At 39.2% G+C, this 27,629-nt stretch overlaps 1 protein-coding gene and 1 long non-coding RNA gene across 3 annotated transcripts in view; both read left to right on the top strand.

The window, feature by feature from the left end:
• LOC122559696 overlaps positions 1-8,940 on the top strand; it is a 94,290-nt gene extending 85,350 nt beyond the window's left edge. Inside the window, exon 3 of the long non-coding RNA XR_006314509.1 lies at positions 7,490-8,940. This is a non-coding gene — a long non-coding RNA (uncharacterized LOC122559696). The remainder of the gene's footprint in view (positions 1-7,489) is intronic.
• Positions 1-27,629, top strand: part of kcnd2 (potassium voltage-gated channel, Shal-related subfamily, member 2) — a 489,839-nt gene that overhangs the window by 295,706 nt on the left and 166,504 nt on the right. The window lies entirely within an intron of this gene.

Genomic DNA, 27,629 nt, shown 5'->3' on the forward strand with positions numbered 1-27,629 from the left:
ATTGAAACTTAACTACTAGTGTCTAGATTAGAGTGGTGCTGAAAAAGCACAGCAGGTCAGGCAGCATCCAGGAGCAGGAAAAACGTTGATTTTCCTGCTCCTTGGATGCTGCCTGACCTGCTGTGCTTTTCCAGCATCACTCTAATCTAGACTCTGATCTCCAGCATCTGCAGTCCTCACTTTTGCCTTAACTACAAGTGGCCTAGCAAGCTATTTAGTTATATTAATTTATATTATGCAAACACAGACTGCAGCAGTTCAAGAACTAAATAATGCTACCACTTTCTCAGGGGTACTAGTAATTGCCTATGGTGTCAATATCTAAAGACTAAATAACAAAAAATAATATATTGTCTTTCATTTGAAAACATTTCCAAGGCACTTTCCAGAACTGGAAAATTAAAAAGCCGTAAAATAAGTTAAGCCCAGACTATGGAAGTGATTTTAATAAAAGTAGTTCAGTCGAAAACTGAACTGGATTGTATTAGGAGTCCATTTTATTTCTTGCCTGAGTGTCCTTTCCATAGAATGAACGTAATATGTCAAAGGCTGTGAGTTGATTCACGAGCACATCTAGTATTCAAATCGAAATTGGAAGATGTTATTGACTACCAAGAATAGAGCAGAAGTAGAATGGATATACAAGATCAAAACTGTGAAGTAAATTAACACTTCTATTATGACAAAAGTAAGATGTTGAAGAGAATAATTTTAAAAATATAGGCAAGTTTTTTACAGCCAGCAGGTTTCTGGCAACTAACTGCTGGTTTCACTTCGATTCCTAAGGCAGCTTGACACAACTGTGATTTTAGCCACTGGGGCTCGTTAGCATGCTGTCAGCAGTCTTCCTGCTCAACTTGCATTTGTGTAAGTGTCTGGATCAGGATCCTGTAAGGTTAGATGGTAAAGATTTGAGGTGACGAGAAATAGTGTTGGTCTTTTCTTTCTGGGTTCTGGAAGAGCAAGCATTTTTTAAAAGCTACTCCACGAATAGTCTCTTATGCTTTTCACTCCAACTTCATATGAATTTACCTGGTGTCAAAGCTATAGTGGTATTTTCACTTTAAGTGCTTGAGATTGTGCGCCAATGACTTCATAGGACCCAATCTGCATATTAAAAGAAGGACATTGTTGGATTTAGACAGGAGTCTTTACTGTGTTCTTGCTAGACTGTGTATATATTGACAGTCTATTGACAGTGTCAAAATTCAAGTGCGACACCATCAAGCATTTTTAACTGTCTATCTACCCTGCTTAGCTGATTGGACTAAAATTAAGAAGGGCTCATGCCCGAAACATCGATTCTCCTGCTCCTTGGATGCTGCCTGATCTGCTGCGCTTTTCCAGCAACACATTTTCAGCTAAAATTAAACCCTACTTTACAGTAAGTTGTTGATTTAATTTTGAACTTTTTGTTCCCCTTCCAGCCTGCAATAGCGTGGATTTTGCTATTTGTCAAATTAGTTTATTAAGTCTGACAAAAATGGTAGACAGCCTAACAGGAATAAAGCATGTTGTGATATATTCTGGAATGGATAAAGAGATCTGAAGAAATTTAATGCAGTTTATAAACTTCCAGGATAAACACAAATTTTAAGCAAACTATGCTACACTCCCCAGTCCCTTCTTTACTGGCACATCTAAGGTTAGCATAGTTGTCTAAATTGAAAACAACTTAGTTTTGTTTAGGGTTAGAAACTAGACAACAATATGTTTCCATTCTCTAATAATCTCATTTTGACTCAATAATTTTGTTCAGGTTTACATGTGGAATTTTGTAGAGTGTCGTTTATCATATGGTTTGATGTCACACAATGACTGGGTTCAAGACAGACAAATTGGGGAGAAGGTAAAGTCAAGAACGTTGAGAGTTGGAAGATCTGTATTGGATATCTTTTAATAAATGGTTACAATGCATACTATCATTTAGTGTACCCAAGTTTGCAAACTGTTTTCAGTAGATGATGCACTTCCATGTATAAAATAATAACTGCTCAAATAGAAAATATTCAAAGCATAAATATTACTCACACTTGCCAGTTAATAATATGCCAAAAAACATCTGTTCTGTCTCCAGCTGTGCAGGAAGCAAACCACAGAATGTATTTCACCATTAAATTCAAACATTTTTTATACCTTTCTTTAATTTTATTTGATTTCTTAGTGCAGTTAGATTTTCGTCTGTGTTATAAATAGTTTATAAAGACCTATTGGACTTGCTTTATATATCACCCTTGGCATTGCTTATCTTGAATTAAATTTCTTATTCAAGAGATATAAGCCTATTTTTGGAACTTGCGTTCCACAAGCTTACAAATGTATTGTCTGAATTTGGATATAATGCCTTCATTCTTCTGCTATGAAGGTTCTGCTGAAATCTATTGCTTGTCCATTTTTGCTAGTCCAAGTGATTATTCAGTTTGTTCTCTTCAGGGTCAATTTAGGTTGTTACATCATGTGTTAAATTAACATTGTCACGCTGTTGGAAGCACAGATCATATTGGCTGAGACAGTTGTGAAGGTTACAGCCTTCTGGTCTGCTTATTATCCCAACTGCAGAAATTTGTGGCTGGATGAGTCTTACTATAGGAATAAAGTGAAAACCTGTTTAAAAAATAAAAATAAAAAGTGACAAGATTGCTTTGAAATGCAAAGTGGGAGATTTTCAAATGCCAACTGCACAATTCTGGCCTGAAAAGTTGTCTGTACACAGTTAAAAGTGGAGCAAGAGGATGACCTTGTCAGTGCCATTGATACCCAAGGCCTTCCTGTGCAATTATCAGTTGTCTTGTCTCCAGAAGCTTTTATGTATTAAAACCTCACTGAGAGACATGAAGATTGTGAAGTGTAGATTTTGCAAGTTAGATACTGACTTATAAGTAAAGATTATCATTGTCTCATTTTAATTAGTATTGAACATTTAAAAAGAATATACTTTGGGTAGAGTTTACCCAAAATGGCCTAGTGGTATTACCGCTGGACTGTTAATCCAGAGAGCCAAGTAATGTTCTGAGGACATAGGCTCAAATCCTGCCATGGCCGGCAGTGGAATTTGACTTCAATAAAAATCTGGAATTAAGAGTCGAATTAAGAGATGACCATTGTTGATTGTCAGAAAACCTCATCGGGATCACTAATGTTCTTTAGGAAAGGGCACCCCTTGACATTCTTCCTGATCAGGCTTACACGATTCCAGACCCACAGCAATGGGACTCTTAACTACCCTCTAAGCAATTAGGAATAGGCAATAAATACTAGCCTAGCCAGTGATGCCCACATCCTGTGAATGAATAAAATATAAATCTGCTCCTAAAATCACAGATCCAAAGCACAATTATGCTTGTTGGATGTGTGATTTTAAATTTTGTGGTGAGGACAGATTTCGTATCATGTTGCAAATTGGCAGAGAGGACAATGCCTTCAAGTTGAGTTGAACAAATTAAGGTTGATTTGGAGGAGTCAGTGTTGGACTGGGGTGGACAAAGTTAAAAATCACACAACACCAGGTTATAGTCCAACAGGTTTATTTGGAAGCACTAACTTTTTGATGTGCTGCTTCTTCATCAGGTGGTTGTGAAGCAGGACCATAAGATGCAGAATTCTGTGAAACCTGATGAAGAAGCAGCGCTTCGAAAGCTAGGGCTTCCAAATAAACCTGTTGGACTATCACCTAGTGTTGTGTGATTTTTTAACTTTGAACGATTTAAAACATCAATGTGTAGGCATAAAAGAAAAATACAGGTGAGGGCACAAAAAAAACTTAGAATTGGCAACCTGAATAATCAACATTGAAAATCAAAAAGAATTTTATGGGATTCTACTTGGTTAAATGTCATGGAACAATCAGGCAACTTCAAATAGCTCAAGTACATACAATATTACAGACACACGATTTGGTATGTTATTCTGTGCTGCAGTTGTAAAACAAAATTTATGAACATTTTATTTAGAATAAACTAAAGCTCAATGTTTGTCTCAAAGCAATAGTTTCCAACATGATATCAACATAACAACAAGGTTTTAAAACAAGTTGTAGCTTTCACATCATAGTGAAGCATATTTTTTGTCAAATTTCATTGCTTGAATATTTGTGCCTTTGCACACAGTGTGTTTACACACTTTGAAGAGGATACAGCTGCTTCAATATTAATTTTGAAAGTATTTCAAAATGTTTTGATGCCACAGTGTTTTGTAATCCAAATCCATTGGCTCAATGAACAAAAATGTCATGGGAAAAACAAACAATTAACTTAAGATTTTGTTTTATAACAATTTGAAATGATATTACTGACATACAATCCTCTTGACATATGATTTGTCTTGGTCATACGGTAGAAATTAAGTCTTACAATATCTGCCATATTTAAAATATGCTAGAAATAGTGGTCATGTAAAATAACTAAAACATGCCATGGCATGTAAATATAACACAATGTTGACTTTAGCATTGAGGACATAAAGTACCTCAGTTTTATATCAAACTTTCTTCAACATATTAACAAAGTTCGAAGGATCATTGTAAATATAGTGAGTTTTTCAATAAAAGCACAATAAATAATTCTACTTTTGTATAATAATGAAAAGAAATGTCTTTTGTTCCATTATTCATAGCAGAAACAGGTTTTTATGATTTCATTTTAAGTAAGAAACAGTGAAGACCTTCCGCTATTGAGGCAAAGATAAATAGGTAAGATTATATTCTACAGAGACAGACAGAAATTGAGTAGAATGGCCGCATGGAGTTCTGTGATTCATAATATTTATTTTAAATAGTTGAACAATGGTTGTAGTGGAAAATAAGTAACTTGAAGAATGGTTATATAGATTTTAACTTGTACATCAAATTTGAACAAACATGCAATTTATCATCCATGAAACTTTTCTAAAAATTATCAAAATATGAGTAAACTACCTAAGGTCACACTGTATGTTCTCTCTCACCTCCTGCACTTCAAATCATAAACCTCCTCTTTCTCTCCATGGTGAGACCCTGGACTTCAGTGAGTCCTGGTTATCTGGCATCTTCATATTGGTGACTGCTTGTACTCCAAGTTGTGTCCACCACTCCCAGTAATGTCATTGGAGCTGAAGAGCTGCTGGCCAATCAGCTTGACTGACAGCTCTCTGAGGTGGATCTTGTGTCTAATTGAGAGGCAGAAGACTCACCTCCAGCATATTGAATATCTGTGGACCAGCTGGCACAGTTGGATACATGCCCTGTCAACTTCTCCAATGGCAGAACAGGTATCCTGCCTTGGAGAATTCAAGACGTTTCAGGTATTTTCAATTCAGATTACATTCCACAGAGTTTAAAAATTGTATTAACTTTCCTTGCATATTTAATTGTATAAATTATGTACAGCCACAATGAACCTTCATATAATTGGGTAAGACATACTAAATTAAGAAATGCCATTAGTGTCTGTATTATTGTCAAACAATGTTTTCCACTGCAAAATATCACACTTAAGCTTGCATCATGAATACAAACCACTTATCAGAAAATGCAAACAGAAAATGATAAACAGAGGAATGTAAAAAAAACCCCTGTTTAGCAATTGTCTTTCTTGAAGTGATCGCTAATTAGTACTGTGCATTGAGTAAAATTTGAAATATGCTTCTCATTACTTTCAACAACCTGTCAAAAGATTGAGTTTTTTTTAACATGTACATCAACTGTATTTTTAATACTATTTATGCATTATTCTAAACAATGTAAATTGCAACCCGTCTGGGATTTCAAAATCTTTCTGTGTTCATCTTGAAGTTAATTTGCTCCCTGTTTGTTGTGAACCTTCTGTCATATTCTACCCTCCAATTGTATGGATGAGCAACAAGACTACTTCCACTGCTTTCTCCAATGCTGATGTGTACAGGATGCATAGAAAATACCTCAAGTTGACTCTGCTTTGATTTCTACATTTTCACTGAGATTATCTAACGTTTACTTCATGGCTTTTCCTATCAGTTGTTAAGATCTAGCTTTTATTGCATGGATAATAAACATGAAAGTGGCGCAGCGGTTAGCACTGCTGCCTCACAGTGCCAGGGACCCGGGTTTGATTCCAGCCTTGGACTTCTGTCTGTCTGTGTGAGTTTGCACATTCTCCCTGTGTTTGCATGGGTTTCTTGCAGTTTCCTCCCACAGTCCAAAGATGTGTAGATTAGGTGGATTGCTAAATTGCCTGTAATGTCCAGAGATATGCAGGCTGGGTACAGTAGCCATGGGAAATGCAGGGTTACATGGATAGGATCAGGGGTAGGTCTGCATGGGATGTTGTTTAGAGGGTAAATGTGGACTTAATGAGCCAAATGGCCTACTTCCACACAGTAGGAATTCTACGATTCCCCTCCATAAAATTTCCTTCTATAATTCTAACAGCCTCTTATTTCTTCACCCTTTGACCATTCATAGTAATCCACATGAAGGTTGCAATGAATGCCAATGGGCTGTACACCAACAGAGTGACAAATAGGTTGTCCAAGCCATGTCATCAAATGCATTAGCAGCAAGTTGCATTTACACTGTAGTTTAGAAGAGGTGTTTCACAGAGTTAAATTAAAGGCAAGATACCAAATCAAAGAAAGAAATATCAAGAGAGGTTTGTAAAAACCTGGTGAGGGTAATGATTCTAAAGAGGATTTTAAAGAAAAAGGGGATTTAATCTCAGCACATTCTGCTTTTCATTGTATATTTAAAGTAATGCATCCAGCTCATTAAAGTTTATTTTGCTGGAATTATTGTTACTATTGTTGCTTTATTTCTAGATTGATATTGTCCCTCTTTATACTTGCAGATTTATGATACATTGATTCAGATGAGGTTTACGCAAGGTTATTTACAACTAAAAATATGATGTAAAATAGAGTATTTGCATTTACTCTCTAATTGGGTAGAATTTTAGAAAATCAACTAAGTGTCAATTTCAGGCAGCTTCATGGAGGCTGTCGCTCTGTAAGCACTTGAGTTTTCTCACAACTTTACACTGCTCAAATCATTATGAATGATGATCTCTCTATGACACACCACTTGTGCTATCATGTACTCAGCCACGGCAGAAGCATTCACCATTGCCAAGGCCCACTAGGATTTCTGATATTGTGCCAAATTTAAAGCTCAGGTATGGACTAGATCAAATGCTGCCAATCACAAATAGCCCTTCACAGACAACATTCTGGGAGAGAAGTGAAGACGAAATGCTTCTGAGGGCATATACAGAGAATTCTCGATTATCAGAAGGACACGGGTGGGGACTATTTCGTTTGGTTAATCGAATTCCGGATAATCGAATGCCGGATAACATAGTTTAGCCAAGCGCGGGACCTTGCGGTCTTGCCAGATAATCCAATATTCGGATAATCGAATGCTAGATAATTGAGGTTCCTCTGTAGATGGCAGGATGTTACTTCATTGGAAATCTGAGCTCTTATTTGTCAATGTATTGTCACTGTGTATCATCTGTCTGATTGACTGTCATTGTAATTGCAGCTATATGAGGCTACACAGGAACTCCATATAAATTTCAAACTCTTTCTAAGGGAGCGCTACCCTTTCCTGAATGCCCATCTTGGCATAATATCTTGTCACCGTTCTACGTAAGAGTATCACAAGCTACTGGAACAAAGGGCTGTTTGCCTTCCGAGCAACCACAATTTTATAGTCAATGAATGATCACTGCACTCGGCTGTCATCATTTGGAACTGGGTGTAAATTCAGTCTTGCCTCGAGTGACATGGATGATTCGGTGGTGGTTTTCCAAATAAAAATTTAGTCCCATCTGGTTTGTTGTGCCCGACACTGCAGCACTTTATCATGCAGAAGGTGCTGATGTTCCTTTGGCTCAAAGTCCTCATCTTCCTCCTCAGAAAACAGTTACTGTTCTCCCAGTTCTTAAGTATCCATCACATCCCTACTGTAGTGCTCCACTTGTGTAGAGCACAGAATGGTAGGATTCTGCAGGGGACTACTTGAAGTACACTGCAAGGCTACCGTGGACCAATTCAAGCATCGGTGGGCTATGTACAGGATCACCAGTTATCGGTGCAGAGGGTAGTCCTCATCTCCTGGTAGCCAGTCCTTGAAAATGTGAGCAGAAACCTAAGTGTTTTCGAGGAAATAGGCATGTTGACAACTATCAAGATACCTGGTACGTATGTCAAAGATGTGATGCCATTTACCATGGATGACCTGTACAATGATGGAATCAAACCCGTTACTGTTGAAGTCTGCCCATGAGAATATTATGCATGCAAAAATGGAATGAGAATTGAGATGAGAGCTCCCATACAGGTGTTCAGTGGATCTTTGAAAGCAGCCAGTTGTATAAAAATTTAACTGTCAGACCTCAACAGACACAAAGACAGATAACAACCACCTCGTCAAATCACAAGCATCCTATCAACAGATGGCACAGCTCTATGACATTGTGGTGGGACATCCAAAGTTTGTGGTGATAGTGCATCTGGAAGAAATGGCATTGAGGCAGTAGGTTCTGCCAATGGAGGTTGCTTTGAGGTTGCTAGTATATCTATTCTTCCTCAATTTCTGTCATCTTTGCAGCACCACAGCCACAGTGACAATGACCCCTGCTGTGATTGGATTCATTGGTCGTTGTTGCAAGGAACTTGTGTGGAGGATGTTAGAAACATAACAGATTCTTAGTAATGCAAAGAGACAGCATTTGCGTCACACACAAATGATGGTTTAGCAAACTCCTCCTACAGAGGATTCTGACAAGGAGAGCCACCTCTGTATGGACCTTTGATATAGTGACATAGTCAAGACTGCTTCTGACCAGCATTTGTATTCCACACAGTTGGACACTGAATGCCTTTCACTTGCAGGGTGCTATGATTGCAGATGTCTTCAAATGTACTGATGTCCTCTGTATGTGTTTGATTAATGTAATACCCCTTGAAGTGCCTCACAGTACATAAATAAAATTCAGATAATAAAAACACTTACTCAACTCACTCTGGGTGAGATTAAGTGCTATGAAATATCAAATAATCCAGACTGAGATCATTTAGCCAATCAAATCTGCACGAATCCTCTGAAGAGCATACCACCCAAGTCTAACTTATTCCCTGTAACCCTGCATTTACCATGGCAACTCTACCTAGCCTGCACATTACAGGACAATTTAGCACAGCCAATCTACCTAACCTGAAGATCTTTGGATTGTGAGGGGAAACCAGAGTGCCCAGTGCATACGCCCCACAGACACAGGGGAAAACGTGCAAATTCCACACAGGCAGTCACCCAAGGCTGGAATTGAACCCAGGGTCCCTGGTACTGCGAGGCAGCAGTGCTAGCTACTGTGCCACCATGCCACCCTAGATGTAAATGCATGTATTTCAACCTGTCCCTAGCAAATCACGAGCAAAATACTCATCTTATCCATCACTTAGGAGAAAATTGCAGTTATTCTCTTGTCATTGAGAATCTCATTTTTCCAATCTCCCAATATTTTTTAAACGGACTCACTATTGCCAAAATTGTTCAGGGGTTGGGAAAATTCAGCCCATTGATTCCTTTCTTATCCCAAACACCGATTTTCACTTTGGATTAGATTTTGATTTTCTTCTTCTGCCTTTGCCTTTCAGATGAATTTCCCTTTTATATGTACAATTACTTTAATCCAGCTGAATCAATCAAACCCTATCCTATCAACAGACTGTGTCTGTATCCTGTTAATTGAACAGTATGGCAAGTGATTTAACAGCAGCATAACAATTCTGCAGAATTTTTCAGATAGGATGATATTAATTAGACTTGATTAATTTAGGATATCTGGTCTGCATGAATGAGTTCAAATGAAGGGTCTGTTTCTGTCCTGTATGGGTCTATTTACTTCTGTCGGTAACTTCAAATCTTACTAGTTTTCAAATATATATGCTATGTAATTTGGTACTTGGCAAACAAAAGTGATTGTTTAGCTTTGTTATGATCATCACACTAGTGAATCAGTGAATCACTCTGAAGGCAGGTAATTTTCCTACTCCTCATGCATGCCTTGGGGAGTATTGCCCCAGTAACAGGATCTCCAGTTCTGGGTGGGGATGGATGCAGAATGGAAGTGGGCCTGTTGTCCTGGGATTCTCTGGATGCTAATTTTTTGTCTCGGCTGTTTTCTTTAGTATAGGATCCCCTGACTCTCACCCAGTCCCCAAACCCCTTTTGTGTCAATGTTCCCCACCCAATCCTACTAGCTTTCCATCCGCTTCATGCCATCGTATGCCGTTTTTCAGTCTGTAATCACCCTTCATACAGTCCATTCCAACCCATGACCTTCAACTCAGCTCCATATCACCTTATATCCCCGTGCTACTTATTGCCACTTCATTAATATTTGACTTGCATCATTCTTATCAATGCACCATTGGCAGACCTCAGGAGGTATGTAAAATTAAATAAATTAAATCTCTAAGTAAACATAAACATATACAAATATTGATGAAAACATTAGTCAATATATTGAAATTTCCATAAGTATTTAATCCATTATAAAACAACCACATTCATAAACCCACATCAAACGTAACTAATCCATTAATGTTTTAGTGCTGTCAATCAAATGGACCAATCCCCACTGTGATAATGACAGGATGTAGAAGTAATAAAGTGGTTTGATATTTATCATGATAGCCTTTAAGGTTAGGTCAACAATTGCAAGCGCCAGTTTTATTCACCTAAGAGATACAAGCCAGCTGCATTTCTTTTAAATGTAAAAGGGCAAGGAATCTTGGCCTTACAACTTGACAGTTTCACCTGCTTGATCTGCCTTTTATAAGCATTAACATCAACTTTACAAACATTGTCCATGACGCATTGCAGGATGAGGCTGTCACTCTCCTATGTGAGATTGTGTCCCCTTTCCCTTAATAGTGGAAATGAGATCTGTCAGAGATTGGGCTGACTTCAGGATCCGGGGCTGCAATACCATTCTGGATAGGATGTGGTGGCTCCACAGCTCCTCAAATATTCGGGCTACTCTAGGTAAAGTGTTATAAGGGAAACGCAAAAATGTTTATATCTGGAGTCTTTGGATGCAAGATATGGGCTGCATTAAAAGCAGCAAGTCTGGGCAAGGCCTTTAGTTCTAGAACAGCTTGTTTTCCACTTGTTGAAAGTAGATTTTGTCCTTGAATTCTTAATTACAGTATGTTCATGATATAATAGAATGTCATGCTATGACATTTAATATTCAGTACTACTCTCAATGTAACTTTCATGATTAATGAGTATTTAAACGTTATTGTCCAAAAAATATTAACATGTTAATTGCAGATGTTAACTGAGATTAATTGCCAGACTTACTTACAATGTGAGCCTGGTTTGCAGGACCATAATATTTTTCGAAGACCAATTAGTCTTTAGTTCGAGCTTGTATTCCTGATTAGCTCCTTCAATGTCTTACCTAATTTCTGATTTCTCAGAATTAATGATGTGAAATTATGTCTATATTTCAAAATCTGAAGAATATTAATAGTGTAAACATGCTGGAAGTAATTTTTTGTTTAGTTTTTTAACCGTGCTTGTGCTCAGATATGTAATTTGACCTAACCCAGTTTGCTTAGAAACTGGTTGATTTTTGAGGAAGGATATGTGGGTGAGGGAACAAGATGTCTAAGCAGCCAGAGCTTCCTTCTGAAACAGGTGAAGCCTTCCTTTATGTTTTAGGCAGGGAACAGGAAAGAGTATTGCCCAACTCTCCAGGTTCCAGATACTCCAGTCACTGAGCTTCCTGCACACCTGTGCAAACTGGCAGAGTCTGAGATACATGAAAACCCAACATACAAAGCACAGCATGTGATTGAAAGCTTTTAGAGTATCCTCCACCATACCACTTAGTCACTGGAGAAGAGTTATGGTGGTGCAGTTTTCTTCAGGAAGAAAAGTCTCAACTAACACGGTGGCACAGTGGTTAGCACTGCTGCCTCACAGCGCCAGAGACCCGGGTTCAATTCCCGACTCAGGCGACTGACTGTGTGGAGTTTGCACATTCTCCCTGTGTCTGCGTGGGTTTCCTCCGGGTGCTCCGGTTTCCTCCCACAGTCCAAAGATGTGCACGTCAGGTGAATTGGCCATGCTAAATTGCCCGTAGTGTTAGGTAAGGGGTAAATGTACGGGAATGGGTGGGTTACGCTTCGACTGGTCAGTGTGGACTTGTTGGGCCGAAGGGCCTGTTTCCACACTGTAAGTATTCTAATCTAATCTAATACAATAGCCATTGAAGTGAGCGATCTTAGCACTCTCCATAGAAGATACACAGTGACTCTCGGAAAGCCTGAGATGTCTGACACCTTCTATCTGTGTTATACCTCCTTTAGAGTGCATCAACACCGAGAACGCCAATTAGCAAACCTCTGCACGGAACCAGTAAATTGGATTTATGGGCAATACATGAATAGGACTTGGGAAAATCTAAGTGCTCAGAATAAAAATAAACAAGCAAGAACTATAAAAGTCATTTAAAAAAAACTGGTCTTATCTTTGGGTCTGGGAATGTATTTACTTCTGTTATGACACAGGAATAGCAAGCCATAACAAATCAGCCTCAGCTCTCATTGGATGCACAACACATTTAACTTAAAGCATTCAGTGACCCTGAAAATTGCTCTCAATCATTCTTATCTAGACTTTACAAATAGCAGATCTTGGACACCAAGTTTATAAATTAAACAAAAATTGACAATTAATTATTAAGAATGTAACTTTAACAGAACACAGATGAACTACAAGGCAATTTGATAATATCTACAATCTAAGCTCAATCTTATTTGAATATAAGCCCCCACTCACATAGACAGATAGACACAATTAAGGGATAATTCAGAAAAAATAAAATAAAAAAAAGTATAATTTGGCAGTACAGTAACTGTTTCAACATTGAATACCACACATTCATGGAATTGTTGACATAGATTGCATTACAGGCATGTAGGATTGTATCTTGCTTGAATTCCGAAGTCAAAGGTCAATGCAAACAACAATGCTTCTGCAAACCTCTGGAGACATTTAACTCCTTTCTTATAAAATGGTGTTCTTTTCTCAAAACTTTCAACAAATCAATAACAGGAGAATAATTAGCAAGATTAAAACCCAACAAAATGCCCAAAGCAAAACTGTTCATTGCCCAAAACGCAGTCAGAGCCAATTCACTTCTTTTTTCCTCTTTGTTTTCTAACATTCTTTATAGTTGTCTAGCCAGCACCAGTTCTCCTTTTATTGACCAATTCAACATCCAACTAGCTGCCAGTCCCTGAGCATAACAACACCTCAGTGCTGAATCAACTGCAGTGTTTTAGAGCAGTAATTAACCTGCATTATCTTTCCAAGTTGCTCGTCAACAGCAAATATCAGTCTTTTGTTCTATTGTTCTTGTTTTAAAACAAGCTACTTTTCAAAGTTCAATTCTCAAATTTACCTCACACTTCTAAACCAAAAATGGAAATAAAGAAAACGAAATGATGGTCTCAACACTACACATGCTGGAGTGATTGGGAGCCAATGTTTCTTGATTGCCAGATCTGCCAAAATGCCATCAATCATTCTTGCAGACTTAGAAAACAATCTGAGAATGAATATGGCATGCTCACTTTTCACATGCTTGGGCATCAAGTAGGAGCCATGCCCTGAAAATGCTTATGACCACGATGCAATCTAGATCTTGTCCTGGGACAGCAAGTAAAAGATATTTTGACAGCTACATCGATAAGAAAGTTTTCAATGGACATGGGCCAAACACAGTCAAATTGGACTAGTTCAGTTCAGGAAACCTGATTGGCATGGATGAATTAGTCCAAAGGGCCTGTTTCTGTCCTTTAAGACTCTAAGTGTCTGTTGTGAGCTGACACTTGGCTGTAATCACTTGTAGATGTGCTGCAAAACTTCTAATGGAACAGTGCTGATGAGTGGCTGTGAGGGCACTCTTTGGGAACATTTCATGCAGTGTCACTCCAATTCAGCAACGCTCAGACAGGAGGGCACACACTGGACTGTGCCATAATTTGTCTTTCTGAACTTGTACTCATGTCCCTTTAATTGTTCCCTTCTCTCTGAGCTAGATTTGTGAAGAATTTTCCTCTCCTATCAATGACATAATGCCTTGACCCATCTGAACATGCACCATGGAGACAAGTATTAATGCAAATAGCTTTAGACTAGAGCACGGTGTGTCATTTGCATTTGTAGTTCATCAGTCTTCAGGCAGAACTAACTAAATTAGAACAAACTTACACCTGAAGGTCGAAATGGTTCCATTTTATTTGATACTTTTAGTGCAGAATTATGGAAATATTCTTTATTTACAGCATTGTGTTATACACATGCTAATAGAAAGTATTTTTTCCTTTATTTCATATATTTTGTTTCATTTGAATTCTTCGAAAATGTGTGTCAGCTGTGGCTCAGTTGGTAGCTGTCTTGCCTGAGTCACAAGATTTGAGGGTTTCAGTGCAAAAATCAAGCTTCATGTGATTATGTGGCACTGAAGCTTTGCTTTATTATCAGAGGTCTTTTGGATGAGATGTAAAACGGGAGTTATTTCAAAAGAACAGAGGAGTTATTCCTAGAATCCTAGCCATTATTTATCTCTCAGTCAACATAGCGAAAACAGATTATTTGCCCATTATCACATTGCTATGTGTGAGGTTGCTGTGTGCAAAATTGACTGTTATGTTCCTTGCAATAAAGCAGAGACTACAATTAACTAGCTGTAAAGTACTTTGAAGCATCTGGTGCTCGTGAAAATCTATATGATGTAAATCTTTTCTTTGCAAAATATCCACAGCTCACAAATGTTGTGGAATTTATTACACTATACCTGTCGGTGTGCATTGGTACTAAGTGAGATCCATTGTGCTCACATGAACACAGGGAACTGTTAGGGAACCACACTCAACTGGCAGAGATTCCTGAAATTTGGCGAGTTCAGCATTCATTCAGAACCTAGCATCCAGAATTGCTATGACGACAGAAGCAGCATGCTTTCAAGAATGGAATGGTCATTTTGCCAAGAAATTAATTGCAATAGGAAATGGAAGATTTAACATAATAATATTTAAAGAAACATTCTTGTTAATCGTTGTTACAGTAATGTGGCAGCTGAGTCTAAGCTTTTGTCTACTGTGAACTAGTTGAAAAAAGATTGCTAGTTTGTGACTTTGTTCTGAATTTGTTGGTGGATAAATTGAGTGTATGCAGGGTGTGAGTAAGTCTCTAGGAATGGACTCTGGATTACATTATAATACTTGAGTTCTGTATATCACTTCTCTAAATGGTATATGTTTTGCCAATGTTTTATTTACATATGTTTAATGGATGGGTTTGCTAATCATCACAATCAGGGTAATAGCAGCAGTTGTATTATTCCAACCATTGAAAAGGTGAATTTTCTCTTTTCTGGTTAGGCCGTACAGACTTTGATCAGCAAGGATTATGGGTTAGGTTTTCACAAAGTCAGGTTGACTTGGAAGGTATGTATAAATCACAGCTGGGACCAGATTTCAGAATTTCTGACCCCATTCATATGCTCCCAGATATTCCTCAGGATCTTTTTTGAGGATGCAGGCTTGTTTGGGTCTGAGTCCGCATCTGACACTCATGACCTGAAGATAGCATGGACTACTCCTCCACAATTTCCATGGAAGGGATTCAATTCTTAAAGGGTCATCTCTCACAGCATATCAAAGACATCACATGGGAACCTTTAGAATGACTAGTTCAAAACTATACCTCATGCCAGGGTTTGCCGCTAAACACCTTCTCCATGTTCCCTCTTGCTGCTTTGCCACAGTTTGGTACTTCCCTGTTCATTCTCACACTATGCATGGTTCAGATGCAATGAACCCTATATTGGTAGCTGCATGTTTAGGAAGTATACCTTGGCACAGATCACATCCTGGGCCATGGGAGGTGGTGGTATGGGGGGAATGAGGGGCATGTCAACAGGCAGAATTTCCTTAACTCAAGAGATTCTTGGTGCTTCTCAGTCTAGAATTCTCCCTCTCACTGCTTCAAAAAGCAACATTGTGTCACATAGCTCAGAAATAAGCAGTACTTGATTAAGTTGCCAAACATTTCTGATATTTCAGTTGTAGCAGTTCAGTTCATAACTTCAGTGTATAACGTCAAAACTGAAAATATATAGTTCCTTCCAATGAGGTATGGGCAGAATGTTGTGTGAGAGAGGGTCCAAGCTGCAGGGTTTTACTGTTTTTATTGCAATGGAATGAAGCCACAAAGCACTAGGGTGGCTCTTTTAAATAGCTCATCCCTTGGCAGACACCCATGTGACCACCTCCAAACTTTTATTGAGGTCAGCTGGCCTGCCTTTACATGGCACCACACATTTGCAATGAATATCTGTCTCTGGGACTGCTATTTCCTGAGTGGGTTGCACAAAGCTGGGAACTAGTTCTGAGGATTTACTTTTCCCCATTGTTTCTGTTATCTGATAGCCTAGGTTTAATTTTTAGGTTTCTGAAGCATTCTCTTTACACTTTGATCTGGAAACCACTAGTGTATGCAGAGGGGAGATAACCCAAAGAAGTTTGTGAAGTGAGGGCACAGTTCAAATATATGTTGGAAATATCTTTGTTTGTGACTTGGTCTTTATGTCAATGAGCAGAATTGTAACTCCCAATGTTTGGACAAGAGTTAAATCCCCAAAATGTGACATCAGGTCAGAAACACACTTCATTTCATCCACTTTCAGGTTTAAGCAGGACAGATTTATTCGTGAGCAAGGAAAACCCTGTGGAACTGTGACTGTGGAGCTTAGATGTAAAATAACAATAAGATGAGGGTCTGCATGAATATTAGCCGTTCAGGTGAGATTACAAGAGGCCTTGAGAGAGTAGAGCAGCAGAGTATGCTAGCAGAATAGTAGGGAATTCCAAATGTACGTTAGACCTGAAAGCGGGACACCAACCTTCCTTGCTGTCATAAGGTCGTTGAGTTTGTTGTGGCACGATTTCCATGTTCAAGAGACCACACTTTTGCTACAAAGTTTCCTCAGCCAATTCTAATCATACTGCTTTCTTTGAGAGGCTGGCCTCTTCCAATTGTATAAAATGATATTTCATTTCAGCTTTTAAGATCCAATAGCAGGACTCCAGGGAAGAGTTAGGGAATCAAGGAATGGCCTTCCCATTGTCTCCTTAGTAGGCCTGAGGTTGCTGAACCAATATACAAGTAAGTGACTGTGACCCTGCTGGAGTTTTAATTAGAAATCTTCCCTTTGACAGATGTGAGTCATATTCCTTCTGTGATAGATCAGGAAACTGGGAAGCAGGATGCTAATATCATGGCTGAGTTAAAGAGTCACGGTGAAGCTCAACTGTCTGCCAAACAGGTTTCTGACCAGCTGCCTCAACCTCCCCTACTCGCACAAGAGCATCTGTTATGTTAAAACTCTGCTCAGTGTATAATGGAAGTAGTGGAAAAAGTCAGTTTGAATCAGGTGGCCTTGACATTCCTACTAGCATAAGGTTGTAAGGTATTCAAGCGAAACTCAGACTTCACGCCAAGGTGCCTTCATTCCCTTGCCTATGTCAAATTAAAATCAGGAAGATAAAACCATTTAGAAAATAATTTTTTTAGAAACCTAAGATCGGTTTACATTTATACATTTAAAACAAACACCTAATTTGCATGATATTTTCCAAAATGTAAAGTTTTTCTGGGGAAAGAAATACCCTGAAAATATGTATACAACTGTGACTGGTTCATAGAATTCTTTCCTTTACAGATGTCCAGCAACGTAGGCAGATGTCTAGTCTAGAGACACCTGTCTAACTGTTCATTTCAGTTTGAGAGGGAGCATCCAGGCATACAATCATGTTGGATAATCACCAGATTGTCTCGAGGCGATATGGTCAGATTGACATGCTGCAATTTATGTGGGAATGCCCCTGGTGCACTCTATCCTGAGATGTGCTGTAAATTCTATTAATAATCCTGACCAATTTTTGTTCATTACAATGAAGTATCCATATGCTTAACTGAATGTGCTAACCTGTGAATGTCACTATAACCTTGCCTCGTAACCCTTGTACTGTAATTCCATTGTGGGCTATCACTGTGACACAATTGCCCCATGTTCAAGTAAATATTTAATAATACTTGGAAGATTGTATTGAAACAAATGAAATTACATGTATTCAAAATTAAATCTAACAATCATGTGATTTCTGTTTCAGGTTCATACATTTGTCTAACACTTCTTGAACGGGTTTCATCAGAATGTTTAGTCATTAAGCTCTATATATAAAATATAATACAATGTACAGAATGCTGAAAAATGTCTGTTGGCATTGAAAGCTTTAATATTGTGATTGCCAAATAATAAGTACACTGTGCATGCCATGAAATCGGACTCTGGCTACCAACTGGTATTTATGGTGTTTGTATGTAAGATTCTTCTGGAAATTAATCATTAGTACTTGAAGCACTCAAGAAGATTTTTTTCCATACATCTCTTTGAAAATAGGAAACAATGTGTCAAGAAGCTATTCAAGCATTTGAAAGAAAACAAATTGAATATTTAAGAAGAATATTCAATGTTAAAGTGAATGGGAAGCTTGATAATAAACAGCCTGCATGTGGAGCAAGCAAGATAACGTTTACCTGTAATGAGTTTGTGTATTATTTTGACGCTAATGCTCACCCATTTATTTTAATTGGGTTAAGATTTCTATTGAAACAGCAGACAAAGACATTTTGAAAGAATTCAGGTATACTAGCAATTGAACAGTCAAGTGGTAAGGCACCTGTGCTGCTAGGTCAGACAGATTCAAAGCATCACATGCTTGATCCTTGCTAAATTAATTTATTTTAAATGCAAATGCTATAGGTCACCTCAATATCATTGTGTGAGAGAGACAGAGAGATTCTCTCTTCTGATTATGTCCATTCATACTTTGCAAAATACATGAGGACAAATGTTAGAATTAGCTTTGGCCATGATGCTCCTATTCACACTGTCAAATATGCAGGTTCTCATACTTGAAGAATGGTCACTTATTGAGTTATTGAAGGGCTGCCAGAAATATAATTCAACATGTGTCACCACCATCAGCAGAGTAAGGGAAAAATGACAATAACCGTTTACCATATTGTTCATTTGCATCTGTCTCTATCATTAATATGGTAGACAAAATGGAGGTAAGAAATGCTTAAGTAAGTATAGGTTCTGGTGATATTTATTGCTAGCTATACTTCAATTTATTAAAGTATGTTTGAAATTTTCTTTTAAATTTCTGTATTAGATTGCAATGGAATTATGATATTTTAATTTTACCTCTCTTAATGAGGTATGGCAATGGATTAGCAAATGTGTGTTGTTGAAATTTGACTTTTCATTGCTTAAATTGTGTCTTTATAATAAGGAAAAGACTGAAGGCTACTGCTGCCAGTCTTTCTTTTTCACTGTGTAATGCGGCCTGTTGGGATTTTTTTTCTCTATTTCAGGAGTGTTTGGCACCCGTTTGATAATGTCTGGAATGTGGACAATTTGAATAATGAAAACATTTTTGTGCCTATTATTAGTAACATTCCCGAGTAGCCAGTAATATGCAGATCTTGCAATGATTTTTAAATTCTAACTTTTTTTAGAGGAAGAAATATAATTTGAATTGTTACAATTTTGATCTCATCCAGTACCCCTGTGATTTGTGCACAGAGCAGCTGACACTGTGACTTTGTATTCCCAGCACACTGTGCTTTACTGATGGGACACTGTCTGCACAGTCTGTTGCTGTCATTTTCTTTTCTTTTTACAAAGTAACTCAGACTTCACTTTCCACTGACTGCTTCAGTCAATATATTGTCCTATCTCCAGCACAATACACCATATCCAATGATGCATTATACAAGGTACTGCATGACACACCAGTCAGAAGCAATATACAGATCATTTTAAAACTGATCATTATTTAGAGAGGTGTACAAAATCATTATTGATGGCTTAGTTTAACATCTTTCGATGCATTTTACTGATTCCAAACAGTGGAGGAAATGTAATTATTCTAACTTTTCATTCATGATTAATGATGAACTACAATAACAAATTGAAATAATCACTATTGAAATTCTGAAAATATTGGTAACCGTTGAAATCAAGAAAATAGTGACCCCCCACCCCATTGCTGTGCCTTCCTATTGTTACTCATGCAAAATTTTACTGTTTAATCAGAATGCAAGAAGTAAGCTAAGGGCCACATGAACGTCACTTAACAGCAGTCATTATGTCCTACTTATACATCCCTTCTGGCAGAACATAGATTAAGGCACTTAAATAAAACTGTAAAGACAAAAAAAAGGTAGCCTGAGATTATACAAGCAAGTCAGGAAATGAACTGGCCAGACGTACCCACTGGAAAAGTGGTCCTTCCTGAAATCTACCATTTATTATCAGTGCATTTTTAAAAGATTTTTTTAAAAAGTCAAACACCCTTGAGAGGTGATGGTGAGCTACGTTCTCGATCTAGTATAGGCTATGTGATGTAAGTAGACCCACAATGCTATGAGAAAGGTAGTTCTAGGAGAGAGCAACAATGAGAGAATGATGTAGTGTTCCAGGATAGGATGCAGTGTGATTTGGAGGGGAACTTGCAGGTTGTGGTGTTCCCATGCATCTGCTGTGTTTGTTCTTCTAGAAGATAGAGGTCTCAGATTTGGAAACTGCTGTCAAAGGGGGCTTGGTAAGTTCATACAGTAGTCTAGAGTGTGGCGCTGGAAAAGCCAAGCAGGTCAGGCAACATCCAAGACGAAGAAAATCGACGTTTCAGGCATAAGCCCTTTGTCAGGAATGAGACTTTGTGAAGCAAGGGGATAGAGAGATAAATGGGAGAGGCTGGGGTTGGGCGGAAGGGAACTGGGAGTGCGATAGGTAGATGAAGGTGGGGGAATGGTGATAGGTAGGAGAGCAGGGTGGAGTGGATAGATGGGAAGGAAGATGAACAGGTAGGACAGGTCATGATGGCGGTGCCGAGTTAGAAGGTTAGATATGTGATAAGGTGGGGCGAGGGGAAATGAGGAAACTGGTGAAGTCCACATTAATCCCGTGTGGTTGGAGTACCCAAGGCGGAAGATGAGGTGTTTCTCCTCCAGGTGTCATGTGGTTGAGGTTTGGCAATGGTGGAGGCCCAGCCCCTGCATGTCCTTGGCGGAGTCGGGGGTAGTTAGTGTTCGGCCATGGGGTAGTGGCGTTGCTTTGTGCATGTGTCCCAGAGATGTTCTGCAAGTGATAGTCCTGTCTCCCCAATGTAGAGGAGACCACATCGGGAGCAACGGATACAGTAAATGACATGTGTGGAAGTGCAGGTAAATTTCTGATGGACGTGGAAGTCTCCTTTGGGGCCTTGGGCAGAGGTGAGGGGGGAGGTGTGGGCACAAGGTTTTGCAATTTTTGCGGTGGCAAGGGAAGGTACTAAGGAGGGGTGGGTAGGTTTGGGGGGGGGGGGGGAGGGGTGCGGTGGGGAGGGGCGGCGTAGACCAAACAAGAGAGTTTGGTTTTTCTGGAATGCCGATAGGGGTGGGGAGGGGAATATGTCTCTGGTGTTGGGGCCCATTTGTAGGTGGCTGAAATGGCAGAGGATGATACAATGGTAGTCACGTAGATGGTGCACACTGCAGCTCCTGTCCATTGGGAATGGAGGAAGTGAATATTGAAGGTGGTGAGGGGAAGGGGGTGCGGGGTGGTGCCAGTCAAGCACTCTTCTTTGTCCTGGATAATATTAACTTTCTTGAGTGATATTGGAGCTGAACTCAGCCAGGTAAGTGGGGGGTATTCTATCACACTCCCAACTTCTGCCTGGTAGACAATGAACAAATTTGAGGAATGGGGAGGTGAATAATGCACCAACAGAATTCCCAGCCTTTGCCCTGCTCTTGTAGCCATAGTTTTTAAAAGGCTGGTCCAGTTCAGATGCTGGTCAATGGTAACTCTCCCAGGGATTTTAATGGTCGAGGATTCACAATCATGGCAGTGCTATTGAATGTCATAAGGAGATGGCTGCTTTCACTGTTGTTGGAGATGGTCATTGCCTGGCACTTGTGTTACTTGCTACTAAGACTAAGCCTCTCTATAGTTTAGGCCTTGCTGCATTGTGGTCACGGACTGAGGGCTGACCTTATAGAGGTTTATAAAATCATGAGGGGCATGTGTAGGGTACATAGTCATGGCCTTTTCCCTGGGGTGGGGGGGGTCCAGAACTAGAGGGCATAGATTCAGAGGGATGAGGGGGAAAATTTTTTACCGGGACCTAAGGGACAACGTTTTAATGCAGAGGGTGGTGCGGGTATGGAATGTGCAGCCAGAGGAAGTATAGAGGCTGGTACAATTATAACATTTAAAAGGCATCTGGTTTAGACAGATATGGGCCAAGGGCTAGCAAATTGGACTAGATTAGTTTAGGACATCTCATCGGCATGGACAAGTTGGACCAAAGGATCTCTTTCTGTGCTGTACATCTCTATGACTCTGTGATTGCTCCAATATGTGAGCATTTCCAAATGGTGCTGAACAATGCACAGAGAACATTTCCACTTCTGACCCTGTAACTGAGGGAAGATAATTGATGAAGCAGCTTAAGATGGTTAAACCTGAGGATGTCCCTGGGACTGAAATGATTGGCTGTCAGCCATTTGTATCAGCAGACCGTTTCCCCCCTTATTGACTCCAGTTTTGCTTGGGATCTTTGCTCCATGTGTTCAAATGCTGTCTTGAGCAATCATTGTCACCTTACCTTCGGCGTTAGCTCTTTTGTCCATTTCATACCAAGACTATAATGAGGCCAGTGACTGATGGCCTTAGTGGAACTAGAACTTAGTGTGAGTGAGCTGTTTGTTGCTGATTAAGCTGTTTAATAGTCGTGGCTATTGATTGAGTTTAGAGTGATGGGGTAATAAGTGGGTGGTTGCATTTGATCTTTTCTTAAAATTGGACATAGCTGGGAAATTTTCCCTCTTGTCAGATTGGTGCCAGTATTGTAGTTGCATGTGAATAGCTTGGCTCAGAATGTGGCTAGTGCAGGAGTTTAAGTTTTCAGTACTATTGCCAGAGTCTATAATTTTTGCAGTTTTCAGTGCCTTCCCTTATTTCTTAATATTACATGGAGTGAATCAAATTGGCTGAAGATGAGCTTCTGTGATACTGGGAACATGAGGAGAAGGCCAAAACAGATTCTCTACTTGGCGCTTCTGACTGAAGATAATATGTATGTACGTACAAGAGTTGACTGACAATAAAGATACAGGAAATTAAACTGATATGGCACATATTTAATTTTCTTCCCTTGAAATATGTGCTTTCGTTGTAATGTTATCTTTGGAAGTGCTACTGTACATTGGTGAATAGTATTTTTTAACCTTTTGATTTGGTGTTTCCAAGATTGATTTTAGAATAATGGGCATCTCAGAGTCAAATGTAGTGATAGATTTGGGGCCTGACTCAGCATTCAACCCACGGTAGAAAAAAAATCACAGCTCTCTGCTGTGGTTCAGTGAATAATTGCCAAGCACCTATCACCAGGCAGAGAACACCAGGAGATGAAACAATTAAATGTAAAGGTGCCACATGTAACATATTAAGCTTGCTGACAATTTTGGGTAGATCAATAAGTACTTACTCACCAATCCTTACTTTCCTTACCAATCTGTCAAGTCTTTAAGCAGTTTCAATTAGCTGAGTATGCCTCATTAAACTGTATTTACATTGATGTTGAGACTCTAGTGCTAACAAGTAGAAGATGCAGTTGCTAGGTGCGATTTGCTTTGTTTAATAAAATGCTGGCTACTTTTCTTATTGGTCTTCCTGCTTATAACAAGCATTTTGTGATAACAACAATCTGCCTGCTGCAAGTTATGGACAGTAAAATCAAAAGTTAAGTAATTTATGTGATAGCATGGGTAAAGCTTCATGTAATCTCCTTTGAAAAATGTCTATCACAGTTTCAAAAGGTATCCTGTCCTTCATTGTTTTTGCTCTGTGTGTGACCTTATCAGACAGACTGAAAGGTTCGTATTTATCCGCAGTGTTACTTACAAATTTTGTATATAGATAACATCTTGATAATTCCCAGGCTATAAATATAATAATGACATGTAAATAATATTTTAAAAATTGATTGTTCTTGCTATGCATAGATAGCCAATGGCACATCATCCAAGTTTCATATGTATGTAAGGAAAAGATTCTGGATTAGTGGTGCTGGAAGAACACAGCAGTTCAGGCAGCATCCGAGGAGCAGTAAAATCGACGTTTCGGGCAAAAGCCCTTCATCAGGAATACAGGTAGAGAGATAAGTGAGAGGAGGGTGGGGGTGGGGAGAATAGCATAGAGTACAATAGATGAGTGGGGGAGGGGATGAAGGTGATAGGTCAGGGAGGGAGGGTGGAGTGGATAGGTGGAAAAGAAGATAGTCAGGTAGGACAAGTCATGGGGACAGTGCTGAGCTGTAAGTTTAGAAGCAAATGTGGCTGTGGTAGCGAGTTTGTTTCAGGACATGGTTGAAGAGCTTCAGGGCAGAGGAAATGACCTGGGAGTTGCAGTGGGAGAGGGACTCCCTGAGATTCTTGTAGAGAGAGGAGGAAAACTTCTTCAAGGCAAGAGGATTCGCAGCATCTGCAGTCATTGTTTTTACCTCGTTGATTTTAACCCTACTGCGAATCTTCTTGCAAGGATGCCTACCTTAAAGAAGTTTTCCTCCTCTCTCTACAAGAATCTCAGGGAGTCCCTCTCCCACTGCAACTCCCAGGTCATTTCCTCTGCCCTGAAGCTCTTCAACCATGTCCTGAAACAAACTCGATCTTCTTTTCCACCTATCCACTCCACCCTCCCTTCCTGACCTATCACTTTCATCCCCTCCCCCACTCACCTATTGTACTCTATGCTACTTTCTCCTCACCCCCACCCTCCTCTCATTTATCTCTCCACCCTTCAGGCTCTCTGCCTGTATTCCTGATGAAGGGTTTTTGCCTGAAACGTCGATTTTACTGCTCCTCGGATGCTGCCTGAACTGCTGTGCTCTTCCAGCACCACTAATCCAGAATCTGGTTTCCAGCATCTGCAGTCATTGTTTTTACCTGTAAGGAAAAGATTGGCAAACCAACAAAATTTAATTGCTCTGCAGCTAGGGAATAATTTAGTAAATTATGTAAAAATTCAGTTAATTACCAATCCACTCTGGAATTTGACACTTAACGATTCTACTGTGTTCTCAGGGAAATGGTTACAGTTAAAAGTATTTTCCAGCAAATGAAATGTTTACAAACCTACACTATATCCTCATATCCAGATGATTGTATTGAAATTTATTTTTTCAAAATGTACAGTAGAAAATACTGGCCATAGTTTAAGGTTAGAATCTTGTCTGCCAGCCGACAAGCAGCAAGAGCCTCCCCACGGCCCTCTCCTTTGCCTAAACAGAGTTGGGACTTCTGTCCATGCTTCTTGGCAGTCTTTTTCTACTACCCTGCTTCCATATGCTCTCATTTTGTGACTATAAAGTCAGGCCCTCAGTTTCCTTACTGCTCTTGTCCTCAGCCACTTCTGCACCATCAGCAGAACTCTCTCACTACTGTTACACTCACAGACTGACTCCTGCCTTTCGGCCATTGTTTTCAAGCACTCCATGCAATCTTAGTGTGTCTAGCTAAATGGACATGATGTATGATATTACAAAGTAATTTGTTTACAAGAAAGTTTGAACTCACAAAAATGACATTCTGCCTTTTCAATGAACAATATTTTTAATCTGAAATAATATGTTGCTTTCCTGGATTAAGGACATCTCAACACATTTGAAACATGTTGTTAAAGGGAAGAGTGAGAAGCCAGAAGTTATTGTACACATTGTAGGAATGACATAGTTAGGGAAAGGTTTAAGGCTTTACAAAGTGAATACAAGAGGTTAGGTATAAGACTAAAAAACAGAGCTTCAAAAGTAGTAATCTCTGGTTTAGTCTCGGTGCCAAGCTCAAATGAGGGAAGAAATAAAAGGCTAAAGGAGATAAATCAGCAGCAAAGGAGGTGGTGTAATGTTCAGTGATTCAGGTTACTGGATCGTTTGGAACTCTTCTAGGGCAGAAAAGACCTGTTCAAAAAGGATGGGTTTTCCCTGAACAGGAAAGGGATCAATCCTAGCAGGGAGATTTGCTAGTTCTGTAAAGGGAGACTATAAACTATTAGAGAGGTGGAGTGGAGGGATCCTAAGTAGCAAAGTAAATAGAAAGATAGAGAAGGATGGTTCAGAATCTGAAAATTACAACTTAATTAAAAAACACAATCAGAGCACATTAAAAAAAGCACATCAGAGAACAAATTAACTATGAAGAATTAAACTGCATTTATTTCAATGCAAGGGGTCTTACAGGCAAGGCTGAGGAACTCAGGGCATGTTTGGGAACATGAGATTGGGATGTCATAGCTATTACAGAAATTTAGCTGAGAAATGGACAGGACTGGCTATTCAATATTCCAGGTTTCACATACTATAGGAAGGACAGAAAAGGAGATAGAAGAGGATGGGGAGTGATGTTTTTGATGATTAGATTAGATTCCCTACATTGTGGGAACAGGCCCTTTGGCCCAACAAGTTCCACACTGACCCTCCGAAGAGTAACCCACCCAGACCCATTTCCCTCTGACTAATGCACCTAACACAATGGGCAATTTAGCACGGCTAATTCACCTGACCTGCACATCTTTGAACTGTGGGAGAAAACCGGAGCACCCGGAGAAATCCACATAGACATGGGGAGAATGTGCAATCTCCACACAGGCAGTAGCCTAAAGCTGGAATTGAACCTAGGACCCTGGTGCTGTGAGGCAGCAGTGCTCACCACTGAGCCACCGTGCCACCCCTGAACGTGTTCAAGAAAATTATCTTTATCAATATGTAAATATTTGTACTAGTGAAGGAGCAAAACTTGGCCTTCTCTTGGGTAATAAGGCAGGTTAAGTGATTGAATTGATACAGGGGAACACTTTGGGTCTAGTGACCATAATTCTATTAGCTTTAAAATATTTATGGAAAAGGATAAGCCTTCTATATAAGTCGAAGTTTTTACTTGGAGTAAGACAAATTTTAATGGACTTTCAAAAATTGACTAGATAGTCTGTTCACAGGTAAAGGGATGTCTGATAAGTAGGAGGCTCTCAAAAGTGTGATAAAGAGAGTTCAGAGTCATTATGTTCTTGTTAGAGTGAAAGGTAAGGCTGGTAGGGTTAGGGAACAATAGATGAATAAAGTCATTGAGGGTCCAGTCAAGAATAAAAAAGAATCATAGAAAACTGAGTTCAAATGAATATCTTGAACAGCATAAAGAGTATAGGGACATTCTTAAGAGGGAAATCAGGAAGGCAAAGATAGGATATGAGATGGCCTTGACAGATAAAGGTTAAGGATATTCCAAAGAGATTCTAGAAATATAATAAGAACAAGAGAGCATCAAGAGTGATAATAGGGCACTGAAAGATCAAAGAGGTCATCTTTATGTTGAACCTCAGGAGATGGGAAAGATATTAAATGAATATTTTGCATCAATTTTTACTGTGGAGAATGAAATGGAGGCAAGAGAACTCAAGGAAATAAATATTAATGTTTTGAAAGCAGTTCGC

Source organism: Chiloscyllium plagiosum, chromosome 19 (assembly GCF_004010195.1).
Source record: "Chiloscyllium plagiosum isolate BGI_BamShark_2017 chromosome 19, ASM401019v2, whole genome shotgun sequence".
Lineage (NCBI taxonomy): Eukaryota > Metazoa > Chordata > Chondrichthyes > Orectolobiformes > Hemiscylliidae > Chiloscyllium > Chiloscyllium plagiosum.